The sequence below is a fragment of the Xenopus laevis genome, chromosome 8L, assembly GCF_017654675.1.
Source record: "Xenopus laevis strain J_2021 chromosome 8L, Xenopus_laevis_v10.1, whole genome shotgun sequence".
NCBI lineage: Eukaryota > Metazoa > Chordata > Amphibia > Anura > Pipidae > Xenopus > Xenopus laevis.
In genome coordinates, this window is record NC_054385.1 from 94,508,955 (window position 1) to 94,514,954 (window position 6,000).

Sequence of the window (6,000 nt, forward strand, 5' to 3'; positions counted from 1 at the left end):
CCCCTTTAATAATCACTTTAAATCTCCACTCTATCATTACACTTCACTTTTCATCTAGGGCATTTTTATTCTGCTTAGTTTTACAGATACGGACCCAATGAGATTCTTTTCAAAGATCAGCAGGGATAAACTGTAAACATTCCATAGCTATGTAATGGTAGAACACAGGGGTGGGTGTAGGCTGATAATCATCATAGCCTTAGGCTAAGGTAGGGTTGAACTGGAGAACTGTATCAATACAGTGAAACCTGATTATCTAGTCCTCTGGCCAGTCAGCGCCAAACAGGCACATAAACAACATTTTCTAAATACTGATGCTAACATCACACTATTCACCAGATGTGGTTCCACAGCACCCGCTCTATCAAGTGGTATAGGGTGGACTGACAGACAAAAAATGTTATCTTTTTTTTTATTATATCACCATGAAACAAAGCGCTGAAAGAACTTCAAGAAAAATAAGGTTTGATGATTTGCCCAAGGCCACAAGGAATTGTTACAGTAGTTAACTCCTATGCAGAAAGATGCCAATCCAGCCTTTATTGGTCAGATCACTACCATTCTGGCCAATGTATGTATGTGTCACTTATTGCCTATCAATATCTGGGCATAAACATTTTGATAACTTTGATATCTAATATCTAATGAAGTCTGTGTATACAGTTTGCAGCTGACCAAACTTCACTAACCCCCACCCTAAAATGATCTCATTGTTGGCTCAAGAGACAGTTGTTCATATCAAACTGATTTGGCCCATCACCTAGGAGGTGAAGTCACATAAAGATCTGCTCATTTGCAGCCTGGAGAAGCAAACAGATCTTTAAATGTATGGGCCGTTTGGGGCCACTGATATAACCATTTCTGCACCTGAATATGAGATTTACAAGCCAAATGGAGTGTGTGGTTGAGAATCCCCAGACTGAAGTGCTGCATCCCACATCTAGCCTTGTAATTTGCTTTGTTGAGGGTTATTTGTTAGTAACTTGACTAACCTCCTTCCCTTCCATGGTTCATTTTTAGGGCAGAACTCCAGGATGCGGTGCATTGGGAGTAAACGCAGGCGACCAGACGGAGGGACAGAATATAATTTAAGTTAACAAAACATCACAGCACGCTGCATCTTCATCCGACAGTCGGATGCATGTAGTTTGTAGCTGCAATGTTTTGTGAACTTACATTATATTCCGTCCCTCTGACTGGTCACCTGCGTTTCCTTGCAGTACAACCTAGAACACTGCATCGGATCGTGGAGTTCTGCATGGCAGGGAAGGGGGTTGTATGTTATAGAATGGCCAATTCTAAGCAACTTTTCAATTGGATTTCATTCTCTTTTTCTCTTTCTTCTCCTTCTTCTGACTCTTTCCAGCTTCCAAATAGGGGTCACTGACCCCATTAAAAAGAAATGCTTTATAAGACTACAAATGTATTGTTATTGCTACTTTTTATTACTCATGTTTCTATTCATGCCTCTCCTATTCATAATCCAGTCTTTTATTCCAATCAATGCATGGTTGCTAGGGTAATTTGGACCCTAGCAACCAGATTTCTGAAACTGCAAACTGGAGATCTGCTGAATAAAATAAAAAAACTCAATAAATAACTCAAAAATCAAAAAAAAATAAAAGATTAAACCAGTTGCGAATTGTCTCAGACTTTCACTCCCTACATAATACTTAAAGTTAATGGACCAGAAACATCAATTTTTTTTTTTAAATTCATTAGTATAAAAAAGATAAAAAAAACATAAATTAAACGTTGAAATCGCTAGTCTTTATAATAACCTACCGGAACTCCACTTGCACTCCTCTTCAGAAGAGGCGACGATCCATCGTGTGGCGATTGATTTCCCCTCCCTGGCTCTCTCCTATAAGCAGGGTCGGACTGGACATGGGGGGGCCCACCGGGTAATTATACTCCAGGACACTCTGGCCGCACGCCAACGCACATGCGCGAACGTCTGGGCACACGCCGGCGTGTGTGCGCAAATGCCGGTGCGTAAATGCCAGTGCGTATGCGTGAATGCCGACTCGCATGTGATACCGTCGCACCGATTAATTTTTATTTGGGGGCCAGGACATCGAAGGAGGGGGGCTGGTGGGGGCCCATGAGGGCTGGGGCCCACCAGGTTTTTTCCTGGCTTCTCGCCGGCCCAGTCCGACGTTTGCCTATAAGGAAGGCAGGGAGGAGAAAACGAGCGCCACACCATGGATCGCCTTTTCTGAAGAGGAGCGCAAGAGGAGTTTCGGTAAGTTATTTCTTAATAAAGACTTAGCAATTTCAAAGTTTAATTTGTCATGTTGGGTTTTTTCCCTGTATACTGACAAAAAAAATGTAAAAAAAAATTTATGTTACTGGTCCTTTAATTGAAATGTTACCAACCCCTTAATAAGCCACTTCTTAAAATACAATGGTGTCTTGAGAATTAGTGCACATAACCTAGTTAGTTGCCCCATGTAACCAGTGAACCGACTGTGTCTGGAGAGGGAGCTGCCATACATTTCCACACCCAGAGCAGCAATCTAAAGTATTATTAAACTGCAACTCGCAATAAAAATAGTGGCTATAAAAAGAAAATCTTAGAGACAAAATTAGAGAACATATTGTGGCAAGACATTGTAAAAGATTTGTAGCAGCCCTGTGAATCAGCTGGTAAAACCAAAATATAGATCAGCCCTGATTAGGCCTCTCTGCAAAGCACTTCCCTGCTGACATCATTCAGTTCCACATGATTTCCCCTGGTGACTTTTTTGTGGGGTTAACCATCCATAACAACCCATACAAGAGAGATGGATACTAATTACCTTATCTAAGGCCAAGCAAAATAAGTATATATAAATATATATGTATACACACACACACATACATATATTGTATACCACAAATCTGGATGTAGATAACACTGTCTGTCCTATTTTTAAATTAACATATTATATGCACCTTTGAAAATAAACCATTTAAAAGCAGGGCAAGACACAGCAGTGGGACCATTGTTATGCAGTGACTAATACAAAGTGAGCAGCAGATCAGAAAGGCAATTCAATGAACAAGAGGCATGTCTCGCTTGAATGTGACCTTATTCAACAGATTAGCAAAGCCCCCATTAACCTTTTATCACTAAACTCTACCCAGGGTGGCAACTGCTCCTCCCCTGGTTTTAAGTTGCCACAGTGGGTCATTCATTCAACACCCACGTCCATAGCTTGCAGCTATCATAGGATCTATTGATCCACATGAATATCCGGCAGTGACACACCAGGCGATTAATCGCTAGCGATAAATCGCTGCTTCTCTGGGCAACTAATCTCCTGCACTCTCCAGTAAAAAGCTTTCCCATAGGCAATAATGAGAATCGCTGGTGGTAAAACACATGTCGCTCCAGTCTCCCAAAATCGATACAAGAGGAAACGTCAAGCGATTTTGGGAAACAGGTGCGACTCATTTTTTACCACCGAGATTTACATTATTGCCTATGGGAAAGCTTTTTACTGGAGAGTACAGGAGATCAGTTGCCCAGAGAAGCAGCGATTTATCGCTAGCGATTAATCTCCTGGTGTGTCACTGCCCTATTGGTGTCTTAAATGAGTTGTAGAACCAAAAAAAGCAAATGTGCATAATGGAAGAAAATGGGATTCCAAACAACATTCTAACATAAATACATTACAAAATGCCAAAATGAATATAAAGTTGTCTGTAAATGTAACTGCTATTGAAAGCAGTATCTGTCCCTTGTCAGTCCATGCACTGCTGCCTCGGACTCTTGATACAATGCAGCAGAATATGCACAAGGCATTGTGGAGATTAGAGTGAAGAAAGGGACAGAAAAAAATGCTTTCAGTTGCAATGGAATTCATAACTACCTTTAAAAACACATATTTTTTTTAATATTGGTAAGATGCTTACAATAGCATTGTCTTTTATATTTGGGTTTACACCCCCTCTAAGTGGAAGTAACACCTAAAAAATACATTCTCTAAAGCAACTGCACACAAAAGTACAGGCTCTTTCTAAGTTCAAACTGGGTATATACATTAAAGGCGGTAGTTCACCTTTGAATTAACTTTTAGTATGCTGTAGAGAGGGATATTCTGAGACAATTGATTTTCATTTTTTATTATTTGCAGTTGTTGAATTATTTAGCTTTTTATTCAGCAGCTCTCCAGTTTGGAATTTTGGCAATCTGGTTGCTAGGGTTCAAATTACCCTAGCAACCATGCATTGATTTAAATAAGAGACTGGAATATGAATAGGAGAGGACCTGAATAGAAAGATGAGTACTAAAAAGTAGCAATAACAATACATTTGCAGCCTTACAGAGCATTTGATTTTAGATGGGGTCAGTGATCCTCATTTGAAAGCTGGAAAGAATCAGAAGAAAATTGCAAATAATTCAAAAACTATAATAAAAATAAATAATGAAGTCCAATTGAAATGTTGTTTATAATTGGCCATTCTATAACATACTGAAAGTTCACTTAAGGGCAGAGACACACGCTGCTATTTCGGGAGATTAGTCGCCAATCGACAAATCGTTTCCTCTTCGGGCGACAAATCCCTCCGAACTGCATTCCCGCCGGCTAAAATGTAAATCGCCAGCGGGATGGCACTCAGATCTCTTTGGCTTTCTGAAGCCGCCGAAGATTCCTCGTGAGGCAACTTTGGAAAACGAAGCGTTCTGAGTGCTATCCTGCTGGCTAGAATGTAAATCGTAGAATGTTAAGGCTGTTTGGGAAGATTAGTCCCCCGAAGAAGAAGCGATTTGTCGCTGGGCGACTAATCTCCCGAAACAGCAGCTTGTGTCTCTGCCCTAAAGGGGAACCAACACCAAGACAGTAAATCCTATAAAGAGGTTCTGCACCATTTCCTATAAGTGGAAGCAACATCAAGATGACTGACAGCATAATACTGTAAATAGTTTCTGCAAAGTTGCACACACGGGTAAGGCCTGAGCAGTGCTTAAATCATGCGTGCCCATCCTATGAACACCCTGCTGCAACTCTCAGTATCCCATGATGCTGCGGCATTGCGTCCTACTTGTACAACACAGGTAGCACTGCCAAGTCATTGAGTCTTAGGGTAAAGAGCACATGAATTGCACAAATACATGTTTTAAGTGAGTTACTGTGCATGTTTTAAATTTCTAATAGTATAAGAAAATGCAGCACAAGCACAGCAGCTTTCCCCCGGCACACCCATAACCCGAACGACTGGTTTATAGCTACATCCCTGTATCCTGGATTTTATACATCCTGGAGTTCACCATTTTTTTAACTGGCACTGAGAGCAGCAGCACAGAAAGCTGTGCAGGATCGCGCACTACCTTACCTGCACAAAGCCATGCATTTTCTAGCAATCCAATTTGAAAGAAATAAGCATACAATAGACCCTATCGAAACTATTTCCTTCCTAGCCGCTGTGTGCAGGTGACATCATCTTTCTCTGGTGTGATAGGATTACAATGCAACGCTTTCCCCGTGCGCATGGAACGCTGATAACACGCAGGGCATTCTGGGGAGTGTAGTTTCTACCTGGTCTTATTCCGTTACCTGCCGTCATTAACAAACTACATTTCCTGGCGCAGTATTTCGAGGGCACCGTTTCCTCTTATCTGTAGGAAAAGAGAATAGTATCTGCTGTTGACAATGGGACAGAGTGGTGGCCTAAGACAGACAATTGTGGTGGCTTTGATTATTGTGGCGATGCGTTTTTATTAAATCGCTTTGATTATTCAGAATTTTTAGCTTATTTTAATATAATGATGTGGAAACTGCTTTGTGTAAATGTTATTCTAAGGGTAAGGACACACTGGACGATTTGTCGCCAACGTTTTAAAAAAGTCGATCGTCTTTTTTGAACAGACGATTCACAGCGACTATTGGCACAGAGCGATTTGTATCCCATTACTCTGTGCGGTACGTGCTCCACCCAAACCGGAAACGGTTTGTGCTTCCCGCTGTAACCTGGCGTCTTTACGTGTTTGTGTCATTGCGTTCGCTTTGTAAT

General features: G+C 41.1%; 1 protein-coding gene across 1 annotated transcript in view; it reads right to left on the bottom strand.

Moving 5' to 3' along the window:
- The window catches only part of daam1.L (dishevelled associated activator of morphogenesis 1 L homeolog), a 117,073-nt gene extending 111,638 nt beyond the window's left edge, over positions 1–5,435 (bottom strand). Inside the window, exon 1 of the mRNA XM_018230682.2 lies at positions 5,323–5,435. The gene's annotated coding sequence lies outside the window, so the exon portion shown is untranslated. The remainder of the gene's footprint in view (positions 1–5,322) is intronic.
- Between the last annotated feature and the right edge of the window lie 565 nt (positions 5,436–6,000).